The following is a 20,582-nucleotide window of genomic DNA, read 5'->3' as shown; positions in this document are numbered from 1 at the left end:
GGGCTTATGATCAACACCTCTTTTGTCTCTTTTCCTTTTATTTATTTAATTTTTATGGTCTCTAAAGAATTATATTTTATGATTAACGAATTTCATACCAACTTTGTTTCCACATAGATCATATAAGATTTGAATATTTTGGTATGTTGGACTAAGCTAATTTGTTAATAAAACTAGTTTATTATTTTTAATTTATTAATTAAGCTAACTTTTGATAGTTAATTTGAGATAGTTTTTGATAAACTTATGAAGCTATTTTATAGATATTTTAAATATATCTTTAATAATATTTACTTTTTTTTTTCTTTTAGTTAAATATATAAATGTTTATCTATATCATTTTACATTGCAATCTAACTTATAAACTATTTTTTTTTACCAAACACTATTAATTGTAAGTTAATTTATCAGCTAGTTTGCCAAACAACTAGTTAACAATTAGTTTTTAAATAAAAAATAACCTAATAAACTAACTTAGAAATATTATTTTAGCTAATTTGCCAAACATGTCTTTATCATATTATTTATCTACTTATATGGCCTCTAGAAAATAGTTTTTCTTGCATCAGTTTCTTTTCCTCTTCTGTATATAATTATTATATATGATTAATTTGACTTTATAAATTTAGAATGTAATAATTATTATATATCTTCATGTATGTAAGATTGTAAGTATCCTATGTACGTTATTATAATAGGATTTGAATAGTACGTTTTGGATAAACAATATTAAATATTTACTTGTATGCTCTTTAAAAAGTTAAAACATTCATTAAAACTAGAAATGAGGCCCGTGCGTTGCACGGGTCGGATTTTTTTTATTGATGTTTGGCGGGTCACGAAAGTAGGATGCTATAATATCATTCAAATACAATATAGCTGGATAGATTGAAGAGTATAATGTCGTAATGTAAGAAATGAAAGTAATCAAATAAATTAGTGTACGTTGCTGTTTTTTGCGTTTAACGCACAATCCTTTGATATATGAACCATCATGGTCCTACACAATACAAATTACATCATATCAGCAGAAGCAAAATGACATTTTTTGGTATTAAATTTGAAAGATTTCGGTTTTCCAGTTATGCCTCTATTAAAAAATTTTTACCTATTCGAATATAGCCCTCACTCCACCAATGACGGACAATGGTCTATTAGAATCATATGTAAGCGATTATTCACAAAGTTCATTAATTTATAGGAAAATTTTCATAGTGATTATAGAGAAATGGTTTACCTAGTGCACATAAGATTTGTAGGTGGAAGAAAATAAAAAGGAAAAATGAAAATGAAATATAACTAAAGAATTAGGATGACAAATAATTACATACCTTCACCTTTTTCGTTTTCTTTTTCTTCTTTTTCTCAGCTACATCACCTAATATGAGAGATGGTTGCACTTCATCCATCTGAAGAGAAAATGAAAAGTTGTCAAACATGGTAAAACTGTAAACGTATATTTAAATGAATAAATGATTACAAACCAAAAATTTCTGAAATACCTGCTAGAACAGCAAGATTCATGTCCTCCACCATCATCTTGTCCTTCCACCCTAATGGCAGCAATCTTCCACCGGTTCCTATATATTAAATAATTAATTACCATCTTAACCCTTTATTATTTTATTGAAAAATAAAAAACAAAAATGTGTCGAATTTTGTTGTTTTTTTTTGAAATTATATTACCGTTTAATCCAAAAAATACATAACTGATCCTACTTCTTGCTCCATTGTGAAATGGTAATTCAGTGACATCTCTTGCATCCTTTTCAAAAACCATTCATCAGAGTTCACTGCAAGCAACCTCATCGCGTGTTAAATAAGTTACTGGGTATTTACAAATGGATCATAATCAAATATGTTGTATTGCAGGATAAAGTGGAAGTGCAACAGCAGCATACATTTGTTACAAATACTACTTCAAAATATAGGAAGAAATAAATAAATTAAAAAAAAATGAAGGTGATGAGCATAATTGTGAAATAACGATTGGTTAAATCAAATCTTCCCAGCTAAAGAATGTAGATGCATAGACTTAACAAACTGAATTGCAAATTAATAAGGTAGTTTATATGTATAGCTAGACCGGTGATTCTAACATTGTTGGCGTGCATCATTTGTTTGATGGAAAAATCATTGTAATGCACTTTTAATAGAAGGAAGTATTCTAATGGATAAAACCGAATTTCAAAATTAAAAAGCATTTTTCAAACACGAAGCACAATTTTCCAAAGCACCATTAACATGCCTCAAACTTATTGAAGTAAAGAATGAAATCAATCAACGAAAAGCATAGATTTGCGCTATCTGACAACATATACACACAGATAGTACATAAAGACACATACTGATCCAAGGTAGTGAATACCTGCTTCAAAGCAATAACAAAATTGTAAACAAATAAATCAAAAAAAAATTCATAGCAGTTTAGTAATCACCTCATAGGCAATGCTATTCTTGCAACCAAGTGATTCCTAACTTGAGCAATAAAAGGTAGAATAGCAGGTACAGAAGAAAAAATATTTAAAAAAAATATCAAGTAAAAAAATGAAAACAACTAAAGATATAATAACAGGTGGTCTAACCTGAGACGTAGCGGTCGAAAGGCAGCCAACAACAGCTTCTAATCTGTCCGAATTTGTTGGTCTGCCCGGTCCATTGAAGGAAAACATGGAATTCCAAATGGCTTTACTAAAACATGTTAGGATCGAGACACTTAACACACGACTCTAAACACACACACAACTCACGAAAAACAAGAACACAAGGATGAACACGAGAGATTTAACGTGGTTCGGTCCTTCTCTGACCTACGTCCACCGGTAACTAGGAATTTATATTTCTTGGTGCTAATCTGCACTCTTTCTGTGTTACTCTAGATACAAGTTTTACAAATACAGATGGATCTCTTATATAGAGATGGAAATCAGAAGTAGTCAAAAAACACAACCGGGTCTTCAGCCAACCTTTGAAAAAACTTCACATTCAACAATTGTGGCTTCACGTTCAACAATTGTGGCTTCACATTCAACAATCTCCCACTTGAAGCCACGGAACAATCTTCACCTGTGCTTCAACTGTGCATCTGTATTTTAAAAAATTTGATCTTAACTCCTTCCTAGTTACCCGACCTTCTCTTCAATTTACATGTTCTCTGTCTCCACCGGCTCCCACTAAAATGAACTGCCCGATCCTGAAACATCCTGAGAACAAACGACACTCTCCATGTGAAGCAGATAATCTGGAGAGACTTTTACAGATGAAATACTGGTTCTCTTAACCCATTGTGTTTTGGGTATTCTAGCTGAAACAAAGCCCATGCTCCCACTGCTATGAATGCCCTTGACTGGTTTTTCTGAACCGTTCCAAACACGTTCAACCTGAATCTGACCTGTGACTCTGGGTTTGCCATATGCAAAGCAAACCTTCTTCTGTCCACGAGACTCTATGAACCGGATTTTGTTTTTCTTCTGAACTGGGACGGTTACTCCCTCAGACGGTAAACTGACCATATATAATGAACCCCTCTTATGTCCACGAGCTATCACAAGATTTCCTTTGACAACCTTCCACTGCCCATTCCTGAACTTAACCTCGTGTCCCTGTTCATCCAACTGCCCAACAGAAATCAACTGTTTCTTCAGACTTGGAATTACCCGGACATCCTTCAAAGTCCATGGACCGACTGGAGTCTTCATATCTAAGTCACCTATGCTCGTCACATCAAGAACCTCATCGTTCGCCAGTCTTACCTTACCAAAATCCCATTCTTTCAGATTCCGCAGTGCTTCACGGATGTGGGTAGCGTGAAATGAAGCACCCGAATCCATAACCCAGGAATCCACATTGCTCTCCACACTACAGATCAAAACATCATCATCTGAATGGTCTACTGCAACGTTAACTTCTTTCTTGTCTTTTGGACATTGATTCCTGAAATGTCCAACCTTTTTACAGTTCCAAGAAGTCACATTATTTCGAGTCCTCGACTGACTCCTTCTCCTGTTCCCGCTCCCACTACCTCTGTTATTTCTTCTACCTCTGACCGCATTCAATTGTTCACTTGATGATTCCCCGGAATTTCTTCGTCTGACGTCTTCGCCTAGAATTAAATCCCGAATTCCCTCATAAGTGAGCTCTTTCGATCCTGCGGAACTAGTAACGACTGTAACTGTTCCGGACCAACTGTCAGGTAATGATGATAACAGTAGTAAAGCTTGAACTTCGTCCTCAAATTTTATTCCCACGAACCCAAGTCTGGATAAAATCGAGTTCAAATTGTTGATGTGTACTGTAACTGAACTTCCTTCCCTCATCCTCGTGTTGACTAGTTCTCGAATCAGGAAGACTTTATTTGCTGCCGACGGCTTCTCGTACATATTAGACAATGCCTCCATGATTCCCTTTGTCGAGGTCTCCTTCAAAATATTGAAGGCAACATCCTTTGACAACGTCAGTCTAATAAATGCCTTGGCCTTCTTATCCAAAGTCTCCCAGTTTGCCTGTGTCATCGCCTCCGGATTTTCACCTAAAACTGCGTCCAAGTCTTTCTGTACGAGCAAATCTTCAATTTGCATCTTCCACCAACCAAAATCTTTCCCATCAAACTTCTCAATCTGAAGCTTACTGCTTTCTGCCATTTTCTGAAAGAATAATGACCTATCTTGCAATTTTCAAATCTGCTACAGTGTTGCTACAGTGCATGCTACAGTGTCTGCTGACGTCGTGCTACAGTTCCTGCTACAGTGTCGTCTTCTCCGGCGGACTGCTACAGTGTCTGGTGCTACAGTGTCGTCTTCTCCGGCGAACTGGTTTTCCAGGTCACTATTCCGGCAAACCTTTGACCGGCGATTTGGACGTCTTCCGGTGGTCAAAAAATTCAGAAAATAATATTTTCGGAATCTTCGGAACGAGACATTTCCAACGGTATACACCAAAATCGTTTTTGACGAAAAAAAATTTCGACCAAAAAAACAGAAAATCACCCTCTGGAGCTAAACCAAGGCTCTGATACCACTTGTTAGGTTCGAGACACTTAACACACGACTCTAAACACACACACAGCTCACGAAAAACAAGAACACAAGGATGAACACGAGGGATTTAACGTGGTTCGGTCCTTCTCTGACCTACGTCCACCAGTAACTAGGAATTTATATTTCTTGGTGCTAATCTGCACTCTTTCTGTGTTACTCTAGATACAAGTTTTACAAATACAGATGGATCTCTTATATAGAGATGGAAATCAGAAGTAGTCAAAAAACACAACCGGGTCTTCAGCCAACCTTTGAAAAAACTTCACATTCAACAATTGTGGCTTCACGTTCAACAATTGTGGCTTCACATTCAACAAAACATATAATAGCAATGTACAAACGTACGCTTTCATCATTTCAAATAGGAGATAGTGGAGTGCATAACAAAAATGATGAACTAAGAAGGGCAAGGAAATGGCAGTTGAGCAAAGTGCTAATATCAGAAGGATTTTTCTCTGAAGAATTTCATTGAGCACCTTATGTGCACAACTCATTCTTCTCGCTTTTTACTGGAACATGCGCTAGATTCATCGTTCTTTCAACCTTTCAATCGAGCAAATAAGACAAAATACTGTATATGGGTATCCTGGTGAAAGAAAATATGGCCATCACTACTTTTGTGCAGTGAGAAACAACATAGATAAAGAACTTAAGAGATCAATGGTCAATTTAGGCTACCTGAAATCGATTCTATATAAATAAAATCTGAAAAATCATAAAGAAAAAAAAAATCAAACCAGAATGTTTGGTCCATATTGTTAATTAACCCAGCATAAAAGATAACCCACGAACAGTAAAACACGGGAAAAAAAGTCAATTACTATAATGAATCGAACATGAAGAGATATAGATTTACCTCCGATGGCATAAAAAACAGAGCAAAATCCGCTTGCATATGTTCTTTGGTAATATAACAACCTTCAATTTCTCCGTATCTTTGTATGTGATGCATCCAACGGAAGATAAACGTCAACAAATCCAACGGAAGGTACTGGAAGATGGACTAACCTACGGGTGTAGGAATAAAATGAGAGAAAATGACCGGAAACCGGAACTATTCCCCACATCTGTCCACACAAAAATATAGGTATTGACACAAAATGACCCAAATATAGTTGAGGGACCATTTCTGCCAATCTATTAGGAAAACTTTTCTTTATAACTTTAATATATATATAATAATATATTTATTTAAATAAATAAAATAAAGAATGTTTTTCTAACCAAAAAATAAAACAAAGCGAAACTTTTTTCTTAGGCACCAAGTAATCTATAGCAATACATTTATATTAAGTTTCAGTAGACAAATATACTAAGTTGTCAACGGACTACTCGGTATTATATCATATCATTAATTTAATTGTATATATACCCATCTTATATAACAACATGATAAGCTTTAAGTATTTAATTTGGCGTTGATATGTGAAGCTAGCTGGTTGTATTCAAAGTAATTTTAGATCGTGCAACATATTATTTATAGAAAATTACAGTTAATATATATAATACATATTCTTTGCGGATAGGTTTAAAAAATACATGATTATTTTATTAAGTCACAGATTGTTTCAATAAGTTAACGAATTTAACTGTGTAAAATAATTCCAAAACCTGTTCAGAAAAACTGTAAAAGTATGCATTGTTTCTTTTTAACTTTTGTTTTAATTATCACAAACAATAAATATTAATACAAATTCACAACAAATTATATAGCAGTTATTAAAAAAATGTATTGATAGAATTGATAAAACCCCCCCTGAACACAAGTTGGTTTGATGATTACTTGGCTTTATGTCCCCATCGATCCCTTTCACTTTGTTCTCCATCTACGAGATGACTGATGATGATGATATCAAAATCTAAGCATCTTATTCACTTGTCACACTACCACCTAGGTTACCAGCTTATCATGTTCAGTTTTTTGTTTTTTCTATTTCTTTTTTGTTTTGCTATCACCAAAATTTGTTAGATAAGGATTAGCTAAAAAAAAACTAGAAAAAGCAAAATACAAGGCATGTTCTGTTGCGAATGTTTGATAGCTTTTAAAAAAATGGAAATTGAGTAATTTAGTTTTTTAAAAAAATAACTTTTTTTTTTTGGCAAAATAACCATTTAGTTCGGAATGGGTTGTTCCGGACCCGATTTCAAATTCGGGTAAATGGGTGGTAATCCTGACCCGGTAATCTGGTTCACATATAAATACCATTTAATCCGTTTCGGACTACACTTCGACATCCCTTGTTTCGGACTAAACTTCGACATCCCATTCCGGACACCTCTACAACTGAGAATGTCTCTGATAGCAGTGAAGAAATGCAATTTTTATATGTAAGTTTCAAATTTGTTTCTAATTAAATGCATTTATTTGTGATTATACGTTAAAAAATGTTTAGTTTGCACAATTATATAGGTATTATAAGGTTTTCTGTAAACTTTAATCTTGTTAAGACAATTATAGGATTACATAGTATCATATGTATTTTCACTTAATTATCATTGATATTATTCATGTGTATCTATAACAGAGTACAAGATATCTGAAACTAACTAAGCTAATAAACATGAGTTTAAATCCTATACAACTGATAACTATGTTATCTATCAGGATCATGGTTGTCTTTAGTTTCTAGAATATCGCCAATACCCCCCGCAAGCTGAACGGTGGTGGTCCAACACGAAGCTTGGCACGAAACTGTTCAAACAATGGTCTCGACAAGCTCTTGGTAAATATATTTGCAAGTTGGAGATGAGTGGGAATATATTTGGTTTGAAGCTTGCCAGACGAGACGAGTTCCCGTACAAAATGATAATCAATGTTAATGTGCTTAGCACGTTTATGTGAAATAGGATTTTGGCTGAGGAATAAAGCGCTTTTGTTGTCACAAAGTAAGGTTGGCACAGAAGGCGGAAGAGCATGAAGTTCACGGAGGAGATGTGTTACCCAAATGATCTCAGAAGCGGTGTTAGCTATTACCCGATACTCAGACTCACAACTTGAACGAGAGACTGTTGGTTGCTTTTTAGCACTCCACGACACCAAATTACCACCTAAAAAGATCAAATAACCATAGGTAGACCGTCTTGTTTCAATACATCTTGCCCAGTCAGCATCCGAGTAGCCCATGACAGAGGAGGAATGAGGTCGAGTAAAATGTAACCCAAATGAGAGCGTGCCCTTAACATATCTTAAAATACGTTTGACAGCTTGATAATGATCAATGGTAGGTGCTTGAAGAAACTGGCTAACTTGGTTTACCGCATAAGACAAATCAGGACGAGTGATTGTAAGGTATTGGAGTGCCCCAACAAGCGATCGGTACAAGGTAGGATCAGAGAACTGGGCCCCATCACTGAGCAACTGATCAGTGGCGTGAAGTGGAGTGGACACTGGTTTGGATTTGAGAAGACCTGCACGTGTAAGAATATCATGGGCATACTTTGCTTGAGTGAGAAACAAGCCATTGTCAGTGTAAGATGCTTCTAGACCAAGGAAATAACTTAGCTGCCCAAGGTCTTTAATAGCGAATTCGCCATTTAATCTATTGATAAAACTGAAAATAAGGGATGAGTTGTTGCATGTAAGAATAATGTCGTCCACGTGAACAATTAAGTAAAGCAATGTGGAGCCTCGTTTGAAGACAAAAAGGGACGTATCTGCCCTGCTGCAATAGAAACCAAGTGAAACAAGGAATGCACTCAATCGTTGAAACCATGCTCTTGGAGCTTGTTTAAGGCCATAGAGAGCCTTCTTCAACCGACATACATGAAGAGGAAATTTTTCATCAAGAAAACCAGGTGGCTGTTCATAAAAACTGTATCCGAGAGACACCCGTTCAAAAAAGCATTTTTAACATCTAATTGATGTAAAGGCCAACTTTTCATGACAACTATGGTCAAAACGATGCGTACTGTAAATGCTTTTACAACAGGGCTGAATGTATGAGAATAATCAATTCCATGTACTTGAGTGAATCCCTGTGCCACAAGACGAGCCTTGTACCTCTCTATCGAGCCATCAGAACTGAACTTAGTTCGAAATATCCATTTGGAACCGACAACATTTGAATTAGAGGGTCGAGGAACCAAATCCCATGTGTTGTTGGAACGTAATGCAGCCATTTCTTCTTCCATTTCCATAAGCCACTGAGGATTTTTAGATGCTGATTTGAACCCCTTTGGGACAGTTGTAGAGAACAAGGAGGTAATAAGCAGTGTGCTAGCCAATGAGGCCAAGTCAGCAAAAAGTTTTCGTTTAACAATTCCATCTTTAAGACGAGTAACCATTGGGTGAACAGAGCCGGTATGTTGCGGTACAGAAGAATCATGATGGGCAGGTGATTGTTTTGGATGTGTTGCATCGACAACTGATTCTGCAGATGGCGACGGTGATGACGATGCTGTTGACGATGGTGAAGGAGAGGGTGAAGGTGAGGCATGTATGATTGGTAGATTGGGGGTTGATGGTTGCTGAAGTGGCGGACAGAGAGCACATGTTTGTGGTATCGAACTGGGTTGAAGAGGCTGTGGCAACGGTGGAGAAGGAATATCAACCATTTTCGGTTGTGTTGGTTCATCAAATGTCGAAAATACGGTTTGTGCAAGATCAGTAGCGGATAACACACCAGAAAATGGTAGAGTATTTTTGTCAAACTGGACATGCCGAGATATGTAGACTCGTTGGATGCTTGGATCTAGACACTTGTAGCCTTTATATTGAGTACAGTAACCAATGAAGATACATGGATTGCTTCGTGGGGCAAGCTTATGAGGTGCATAATCCCTTAGATAAGGGAAAACGCTGTAGCCAAATACCTTGAAAACTTTATAATTTGGTACTTGATGAAATAGTACCTCAAATGGACTTTTATGGAAGAGAACTTTGGTAGGCAACCGTTTAATGATGTAAACCGTAGAACTGAACGAGTCTACCCACAGAGAGGCAGGAGCATGGGCATTAAATAACATAGCTAGGCCAGTTTCTGTGATGTGTTTATGTTTTCTTTCAGCAGGTGCATTCTGTTCAGGTGTATATGGACACGAAATACGGTGATGAGTGCCATTAGTGTCAAAGATATGGCGAACACGGTTATTAATGAACTCAGTTCCTCCATCACTTTGAAATTATTTGATCTTCCAGTTAAATTGAGTTTGAACAAAAGTGATGAAGATAGATAGTATGGCTGAGAAATCTGATTTCTTCTTGAGTGGATAGAACCAGGTGAAACGTGAGTGGTCATCAACAAAAATAGCATAGTAGAGATAGCCATCTATAGACGGAATGGGTGCAGGACCCCATAAATCACAGTGAATAAGGTCTGAAACATGCTCAGCTCGTTTCAATTGGATTGAAACTCCTAGATCTTTTGAGATTCATTGAACAATTCAATGGCATGTTTAAATCTCGATTATGCCCTCAAGTTTGTGACTGGGATACCGAGGATCACAAATAAGGTGTGAATAACCATACAAATTACTTGGTACTCTTAATTTTATCACCTAACTGATGTGCCGGTTAACCACACACGCTCCACCGATCTATGATAAACCTTAAGCCACCCTTTGCCACCCTTGTTAAGTCCAAGTTAGTGTGCCGGTTAACCACACACGCTCCATTAACGACTTTAGCAAGGTGAAAAGTGTAATTTTATGGGTTAGCATCAATTTCACATTTTCCTTAAGTAACTAAGATTGGATTTAATAAATGTTTAGTTACTTTATATTTATCATTATACTTTTAATGAGAATTATAATCCTTGCCCTACCCGTTCGGCTAACGACCCTCCACCAGTCAAGGAAGCGGTGGGTGAGAGTGGACACCCATTAAGCTGCCATTTTATAGGCAACAACCTTATACCCCCTTATAGACCGGCTTCGTGAATGAGGCCTACTAACGGTAAGACTGACTTGATGTTATATATATATATATATATATATATATATATTATTAACTTATAATATTATAATAGTATAAGGGTAGAATTCCAAACTTTTAAAACTCTAGGGTTTGGAATTAAAGTTTTCTAAAGTGACTTTACAAATTCCAAAACTTGAGGGCAAGTTTTGAAACTATTCAAAACTTTTCATTTCTAATAACTTATGAGTTTTAATGGATTTAAAGAAAAGACTTTTGGAATTCCATAACTTGAGGACAAGTTATGGAGTCCATTAATTGGCATTAAGATCAAGAATTACACCAACAAACAATTTGCAAATAATTCCTATGATCTACCAAACTCATAAGCATGAACATTCATATCGACAGTTTTCAAGAATCATATGAACATATATAAAACTTGAAACTTTGATAATAACCTTTGAAAATGGATTAGGAAAATCATTACCACATCAGAAAAAGATTTTATAAGTCCAAAACAGTTTAGGGTAACGATTCTAGTCCAATTCCAGCAACAAAACTCGAATTTCTGCACACACGGCCTCCTACTCGCCGAGTGCAAGAACCTACTCGACGAGTAGGATGAGTTTTCACTTGGACTCGTCGAGTCCCCCCATGGACTCGGCGAGTTCACTGAACAGTGAGCAAAATTTTGATTTTTTTCAACAATTTGCATCAAGTATATTGAAAGCAAGCCTAGGCTCTGATACCACTGATGGGTTTTGAGCATTCTAACACTCCTATGGTAAACATGCAACCCTAGAGACCTTGGATATATGTTTTCTCTAATATACATGCAAATTTGATTTTCCAAGTTTCTCATCCTAACTAGCATGTGATTGGGGTACATGAAGTATAAAAACTAGTAGAATGAGATACCTTTCTTGTTGCTTGAGTTCCTTAAGACCTTGTGAGCCTAGCACCCCAAATGTGATGCCTCAAATGCTTCACACAACACCACAACTCTTGGAATAACTTGAGAGAAGTACACTTGTATCACAAATTCGACTAGCCCTCTCCTTTTAGTCTTAGTGGCCGATTTTTTCTAGCTATGGGGTTCTATATATAGTGTGCCACATGTAGGGTTACACCATGTAAACCCTAATGTGCATAGATTTTCATTTCCTCCATGACCCATGGGTTTTAACCTCCATGGAGCATCCATGGAGCACCCAATGAGACTTAGGGGGTGTTTGATATTGTTTCTAATTGGGTCAAATAGGGGACCCGATCCAAAAAAGATAAATTAGGATGTTTGTTTTCGTTTTTACAATCAAGGACTCGGTCCAAGAAAAAGCAATGATTCGGTCCTTCCCTTTGAATCGCTGGACTGGAACGTAGGTTACGTATTTACCGATTTTACCCTACGTTGACAACCTCCACAGAGAAAACGCAGTGACGACCTGCTCCCCACGCTCACCTACTGCTCTCCTGACGGCTTTCTTCCTCCGACCAGTTAACCGGAGACGAGTACATTCTGACCAGGTGTGTTTTTCTTGCATTTTCTCGTTTTTTATTGTTTGATTCTTGTTGAAAAGTTTAATTTTTGCTGTGATTTTTGACTTTGTTCTTCTTTTGCTCCTTTTCAATTTGCTGTGCATGTAAGCAATAATGGATTAGTTATTTTCTCTTTTTCTTTCTCGATTTTTACTGTGATGTTCTCTTCCTGTTGATTTGCTAAATATATACATATTGTGGTTTTAATTGATTAGTTATTTGCTCTTTTTTTATGTCGATGTCTACTGTCATGCATGGTTTCACATACTATTTTTTAATTGCATGGTTTATCTTTGTAAGTTATGCATCTTTTGTGAAGGTATAATAATGTTCTCCTCAATACCAATGCAACAATTATTGCTGGACGTTAAGGAACAACATTAATTCATGCATAATAGAAAGTTTTTATAATATAATCTATTTTTAAGCATTTCATTCTTAGATCTTGTGTTTTCACAGTCTTTTCATGCATTTCTTGGTCAAATTGTAAATGTATTTTTTTTGTTGTTTCTATGATTTATTTTGTTGTTGAAATTACATTGCTTTTAAATGATAGATGCCTTGTTATGTGTATGTGTGTATATTTGTGAGTATTTATGTATATGTGTATATATATGTGTATATGTTATTGAACGTACATATTGTATTTTTATAATTATTTTATACAACACAACATAAGGGTAATATGGTTATTTTTCATCGTTCACCAGAGTCAACCCGATAAATAATCAAACATCATAAACTCAGTCAGACGTTGACTCAGTTAGAACTTACAACCCAGTCAACTTCTAACTCAGTCAGCTCTAACCCAATTAGCAACTATCAAACGACCCCTTAGCCCAATCTAGTGAATCATGGATCATAAGCCCAATATATAAGAATGCTTGATTTACATAATCAATCCTCATATATTCAATTAGCCTCTTTTGATCACAAAATTAATTCCAAATTAATTCTTGAACAATACTAATTAAATAATATGATTTCATATTAATATATTAGAACTTATAATATATTAATAAATCATAAGTGTCCTTTTCTCATTTTGTCTATCCAATTGTTGCGATGTCATGCAACCCAAATGGACCATGCCAAGCCGGGTCAAGTACATACTAAATATAGTTATGGACTTAGACACCTTATCCAACACTTATGAACGTGTTCAATAACTCACTTCATCAATTAAGCAATGAAGACGTGGTGAGAGTCCATGCTGTATATGCTAGAGCAAGGATTTTTAGGGAAATACCCGCGACAGCCAGTTACTAATGAACGCATTACACTCGTATCTAATTTACAGGAGTTTAACAGGTATAACCATTTTTTACCCACATTATATCAAAATGATACATATACTTATTAAGTGTAATTTTTTAACATAGGTACCCATGGGGCATATTGATATGATATTTCACTTACAAACAACTGCGTACTATGTTTGATAAGATTGAGGACCATTTGAACCCAAATTCAGCAAGAATCGGCAGTAGACACACATATACTCTGCAGGGATTTGTCTATGCATTTAAGGTATGTACACTATGTTTAATAAGAGTTTTTTAACAACAAGTATTGTAACTTTGTTAACTTGGTAAGTTGTTTGTGATCTTAATTTTGTAGATTTGGATCTTCGAGACATTTACCAAGAGTAGTATTGTTGGTTCCCCTATATCGGGTGTTATCCCTCGGGCAGTTGCATACCCTATGATGAGGCGTTTTGCATGTACCTGATTGTGAACGTATTCTTGATGTTACTAATCTATGTAGTTTAGTCCGCCTTATAATTTATAAGTTGATATGATATAAATAAGTTACGATTAACCTTTATATATTGTTTTTTATGCAACGTTCCCCCCCCCCCCCCAACGAGTTGTTGCAACCTACTGCGCGTGAGCGTGTTGCTAGGTGGTGGATTTAGAGTGTCGAGTGGATAGATGTTGCATATTACGCTAATGTTTGAGTTATGATTTTCTTTGTTAATGTTTTAAAACAATTTTCCTTCCGAACAACATTTTGTAGAATATTATGATATCGTACATACATCACTACAAGTTTTTTAAATCAACAATATCATACTGGTTGGCTACCTTTTTGACTACGATGTCTACTCTTAGACTGAACATTATTTTGTCCACTTGACTTGGTCCTACTTGAAGATTCACTTTTTGTTGACTCTGTGGGAAACAGAGCTTCACAATTTCTACTTGTGTGACCGATCCTTTGGCAACGACTACGTTTTTTCTGAATCGGACTTTCACCTTGGGATGGGATACGGTTATGGTTTTTAGGTTTTCCGACTTGTCATTTGTCCATCAATGGGGGCAAAACAACCATGTTGTTCGTATTCAGCTGGAAATGACACAGGAAACACAACCTCTGTGTAACGACGCAAAAACAGTAATATTTTTTTTTCATTTAATATATTAATTTCATTCATTTATTGTACCAAAAACCATCAATCATTATGTAACATCCCAAGTTCGGAAGCAAGAAGTTGGAGGGTGCTAAGTGTAAATAAAGGAAGCTACTCGACGAGTAGGTATGCTACTCGTCGAGTCGGAGCGGGATTGATCGCGGGTTAAGTGGCCAACTCGCCGAGTCGGCGGCTTGGACTCGACGAGTTGGTGCTGGAATGAGAAAACCCTAATCCCGAGGGTTGCACCCTATTTAAAGGACTTTATGTCCTTCTCCCAGCCTCCTAATCCCCCAGAGAGTTCCAGAAAACCCTAATTTCGTGTGAGACTTTATTGTTGAGGAGATTGGAGCTTGGAAGAGGAATTTGGTGGAAGGAGCTTGAGAAATTAGAGGCTAGCATCAAGGGGCTTGTGTAGATCTGGGATCTACATCAGTTTGGGCACATCTCAGAGGTAAGGAGCCATTATCTTAAGCTATTTCCTTTTTGGGTTCATCTTTGGTGGTTGATTTGGAGTTCCTTAGCTTGTTTGAGACCTATTTCGGGTTTGGAGTTTAGATCCGAGGTTGCTACTCCAGATCTAAGCTTGTGATGGTCCTTAATGCCATAAAGCTCCTGTCTAAGAGTTATTGGTGAAGCCCCTTTGTCATAAACCCTAGCCCTAGAGTGTTTTGGGCTTATATCTCCTTGGTTTCACGTAAAGTTTGCAACTTTATGTGAGGGTTAGGCTGTAGAAGAGTGGATCTATGGATTGGAGCCCCTGAATGGCTCGAAAAGCCTCTGTATGGATTGAGAACTGAAGAGACTCGGCGAGTCACATGGGTGTACTCGACGAGTTGTATGAACATGTGCATAGACTCGGCGAGTTGGAAGAACAACTCGGCGAGTCTGTTGAAGATTGCCTTGGATTCGGCGAGTCTGTTCTTGGACTCGGTGAGTCAGGTCGCAGAACCCCTAACCTCTTCTGGTTAAGACGCAGATCAGTGAGTCAAGGGGTGACTCAGTGAGTTGGACAGGATGGGACTCGGAGATCGTTGGACTCGACGAGTCTTGGGGTGACTCGGCGAGTTGAGTCGTGTTCTAAGAGTTTTCTGAGTATGAGGACTCGACGAGTCGACGGGTTGACTCGGCGAGTAGAGTCAACCAGGAAGGTTGACTTTGGCTGAGTACTTTGACTTTGACCAAGAGTTGACCAGTTTGACTTCCAAGGGTATTTTGGTAATTTCGGTATTGGTTCTTTGGTAGTGTGCTGTGGTGAAGTTCGTATTGGTGGTCAGAGCAGCTTGGTCGTATCTCTTCAGTTGGCAATTGCAGGTGAGTTATCCTCACTATATCGACAGGGTCTACGGCACCAAGGCCGGCCCTTTATCGGATGGAAATCCGGGTAATTGTTTGATATGTATTGATTGGCTATGTCTGCACCCTGGTATTTAGGGTGGTGTTATGTTAGTGACCTGGTTAAGCGGTATATAGGGTAATGTTATGCTAGTGACCGGATAGGTCGGAATCCTGGTTAGGATGTTGTTATGCTATGTGATCTGTTAGACTGTTTGTCTGGTTAAGGATTTGTTATGTGAATAATTGTTTTATGTGCACATGGTTGTTTGACGGGGTTGGGTTGAGGCGAGTCCTGCTTTGTGCTGTAGGCCAACATACCCATGGCGGACCGGGTATTCCGAAGGCCCAGCGAGCGGTCCGGATAGGCTGAAGGCCCGAAGAGGGTGTACCAGACGTGCCGAGGCTCGGAGAGTGGACCAGGCCGACTGAAGGCCCGGTGTGGGCGGACCAGTCAGACTGTAGACTCAGAGAGTGGACCAGGTGGATTGAAGGCCCGGTGCGGGCGGACCAATCACACTGTAGACTCGATGTACATGGCTAGACTCGGAGGGTGGACCAGGTGGACTGAAGGCCCGATGCGGGCGGACCAGTCACATAGTAGACCCGATGTGCATGGCTGTTATGTATTGTGATATGCTATGAGTATGTTTATGTGTGGTTGGTATTTTGGGGGTAACTCACTAAGCTTTCGGGCTTACAGTTTCAGTGTATTGTTTCAGGTACTTCAGGAGATCGTGGCAAGGCGAAGGCGTGATCGTACCGCTCCTCATGTTTTATGATTTATGTGATATGGTTCTGGGGGATACTCTGATGTTTAAACTATTTTGAAAATGAGATGTATGAACTTAATGGTTTTTGGATGAATTAAAATGTTTTAATTTGGCTCAAATTTTATGGATGTTACACATTACAGTATTCAAAACATTAGAGTACAAATATATCAAGTGCTGAAATCATAAGGGGAGGATGTTGTGCCATCACATCGGGCCATTCCCTTTTGAACTGGAAGTACCTGAAACCATAAACATAAACTGTAAGCATAAAGCTTATTGAGTTCCCCCAAGTACCACATACTACACATAAGGGAAAATAAATTATATGGGCCAAATCGTAGTCTTTCGTTCAGTGTCGAGGGCCAAAATCCCGGTCTTGCATACAAGTGCCAGGGGCCGGATCCTGGTCTTCCAAATAAATGCCAGGGGACAGATCCTGGTCTTTCATACAACTTCCAGGGGCCAGATCCCGGTCTTTCATATAATCATCACAAGACATCAAGCATCCTACACAACAAGCAATGGACCGACATTGGTTCCTTCGACCCATGGATCTAGTGAGGAGACTCAACTCAACTGCTGAAAACCAGATAAATGCTTGGGTTGCTGGACTGGAAAAATCCATGCGCTGACTAAACAAATAAAGCCCTAATTATTAAATGGGGACATAACCCATAACTGAGACTCTACTTAATTTGCCCAATATCTAAGTTAAAAGGGCCAATTTATCCATTTCATTTAAGCCCAAACAAAATCCTAGGCCCAACCCCAAAGATCATCCAAAGTCCATCATGGGCCCAAATTCAGAAGCGACCCAATACCATGAAAGTCTATGGTCCAAGACCAACAAGCAAGCCCAACGATTCAAGGCCCAAAATGACCAAAAGCGGGACTGGGTCGTACGCCCTAAGTACCAACTAGTACACCCTGTGTACTCGACCGATACGGGAACGGATCACGACTGAGTTGCTGTACGCGCAGCGTACTGGGCATTACGCCCAGCGTACACGCCCTATATCAAAATCTCATAATAAGGTCTTAATGCCTTAAGACCCTACGTCCAAATTCCAGATCTAAGCTCAATAAGACCCCTAAGGCCATAAAGTTGCAAACTTTATGCCTTTGCATGGCTACAAAGTGACCAACACTAAAAACTTAACTTGCTCCATTCTTATCAACACTGAAACTCATGCATGGGGACAAACCAAGATCCAAGCTTGCATTTTTATGACTTAGAATACCGTAGAACGTCTGAAAGGACAACTTAAAGGCTTTGGAGTACCTCATACTCACCAAGCTCTTGGTTTTTGGGACAAACATGATGAAAATCAAAGCTTAACTAGATCTAAAGAAATATTACATAACCCAAAAAATAACCCAAAACATCACCTATGTCTAATAGAGGCAATGTGTTACCATATCCATTAAATAATAAAATAGCACTTGAGATAGAGTGTATCATTAGATAAGCCACACTTAATTTAAAATGTTTCATCAGGGCAAAGGTTTTATGTGATGCAAATTGTCTTTTAACAAAATATTTATTAAGATTATTAAACATACTACAAACAAACCCAAATCCTTGATTATATGTTAAAATATCATCAATAAAATCCAATGATATAAACATATAAACACACTACATAATTTTACTGGTATGGTATGAGTTTCATGCCAAAACCATCAAAGTAAAATCATTAGTGAATTAAAATATTAGAGAAAACATTAAGAGGGTGTTTGGATAGGGAAAAAAGAGGGTGCTTATTGTTTATTGCTTATTCCCACAACAATAAGCTAAGTTTAAGTGTTTGGATAGGAATCCTTAAAAATAAGCTTATTGTGGTAGGAATAAGCTAGATAAGCTAATTTTAATAAACATCTCCCCTTGCTTATTGCTTATTCCCACCACAATCACTTTTGTAAAAACTGCTTATTCCCACCGCAATAAGCTAATAAACAATAAGCTAATAAGCTATAAGCTAATTTATCCAAACACCCTCTAAACAAATTGAAAGTCATTAAATATTTATGAAATCAATTTTCTTACTCTTGTTATAAAATTTTTGAAATTATTATGTGTAGATATCATACATACAACTTCCTTTGTATGTACAAGATTATACCTTGTCAAATTCTATCAAAATTGATTTTGTTGATGTGCAAGTAAATATAAGTACAAGTCTCTAATATGAATGTTGGATCATGGTGTTTATTCGAATTGTATAACAAAAAACAAGCAACATAATAATTTAATCAAAATATCGTGATCAAGCCATTGTAGGTAAATGATGATTTGATATCTATATGATTGAGATTGATCTATGATCAAGCCATCGGAGGTTATCTATGTGACACAATCGTTATATGATTGAATTTTCGAAGTCGTCTATGTGATGAAATCACTTTACTCCCCACGGAAACACGAGTCTCGGCTACCAACATCCACCTCCCCCTTTCCCATTGCAAGGGGATTCTTGGGGTTTGTTGTTGTTGTTGCTGATGACTGCGATGGATCTAATATGTAATTATGGACTTATATTAGTGTGTAAGCCACAATAACATGGATTTTTGGTTTGCCCCTTTGTATTTGAGTTGATAAAGAAGAAGAGATTGGTGGAACCTTGTTTGTATTTGAGTTAGATGACTTACACTTTTAACATAAGTTCACAATTACATATTAGATCCATATTAACCATGTAGATTTCAAATCAACATTTACCTATAATATCCAATTATAATGATAGTTTTTAACATTCCAAAACTATCTCGTTTCTTGCTTTCCAAATGATCCAAAAAATCGAACCAAATAAAACATCGATAGGTTTTTTCCATTTGTGTACAGTACGTGTAACTTGTTTTAACAAAACATAACATCAAGTAGAATGCGACTTTTAGGTTGATAAAGAAAATCATAAAACCATAAATCATATTGATAAAAAGACATGTAAGTCAACGTAACAAAACTCAGAGAATTTAATCAGTTGATTAAAATACCAATAGCAACTATATTTTGGTTGTTTCGTGTGGCTAAAGAACTACAATGCAACAATTAAACGAAAATCAAGCAACAAAGCTCTTCCAAACAAAACCAACATGGTGCCAAAAATCTGATTCCCCACACAAGAAGAAATGGGGGCATTAGCGGCGACGCATGACATTAGCGGCGACATGTAATTGACGCGTTACATGTCGCCGCTAAAGGCGTCACCGCTAATGGTCACATAATGGCGATCCACGTCAAATGAGCCCCATCTGTCCGATTTGTTTTCGATCCTAGGGTTGTAACGGAACGAAAAAAGGCGCTTACTTTTCCCTCCAGGGTGTTGCTGCTAATGCCTGTGCGTCGCCAGTAAAGGTCTTCACAGATAACCTTGCTCCAGCTTTCTTTCTGTGTATCGTGTCTTCTGTGAAAAACTCCCACCCGACTTAGTTCCTTCGACCATCCAACACCCATCCAACACCATCCAGCCGTCGGTTCCTACCAGGAGACCGCCATCACCGCCGACCAAACCTCCATTACCGGCGACGTGCATCTCGATTACCGGCGACCAAACCATCCAGATCGAATTCCGCTTTATTTTCTATTATTCTTCTGTTTTCATGGTATTTTGGGTGATGAATGTGTAGTATAA

The 20,582-nt window shown here is 37.4% G+C and overlaps 1 long non-coding RNA gene across 2 annotated transcripts; it reads right to left on the bottom strand.

Annotated features, from left to right (window-relative positions):
• Nucleotides 1-806: 806 nt before the first annotated feature.
• LOC145162727 (uncharacterized) lies at nucleotides 807-2,692 on the bottom strand. 2 transcript variants are annotated; one of them, XR_013739277.1, is made up of 6 exons: nucleotides 2,586-2,692; nucleotides 1,687-1,765; nucleotides 1,503-1,580; nucleotides 1,332-1,409; nucleotides 1,109-1,151; nucleotides 807-1,000 (listed from the first exon to the last, which is right to left on the bottom strand). It is a non-coding gene; the product is annotated as an uncharacterized LOC145162727 (long non-coding RNA). The 2 variants fall into 2 exon arrangements; XR_013739278.1 differs by lacking the exon at nucleotides 2,586-2,692 and adding an exon at nucleotides 2,439-2,520 and having other exon boundaries at nucleotides 1,687-1,793.
• Between the last annotated feature and the right edge of the window lie 17,890 nt (nucleotides 2,693-20,582).

This window comes from Lactuca virosa, chromosome 3 (genome assembly GCF_052849685.1).
Source record: "Lactuca virosa cultivar CGN04683 chromosome 3, Lactuca_virosa_CGN04683_v6, whole genome shotgun sequence".
In the NCBI taxonomy this organism is placed as follows: domain Eukaryota; kingdom Viridiplantae; phylum Streptophyta; class Magnoliopsida; order Asterales; family Asteraceae; genus Lactuca; species Lactuca virosa.
The sequence above is the reverse complement of the archived record's forward strand: the minus strand, read 5'-3'. Positions and strand labels throughout refer to the sequence as shown.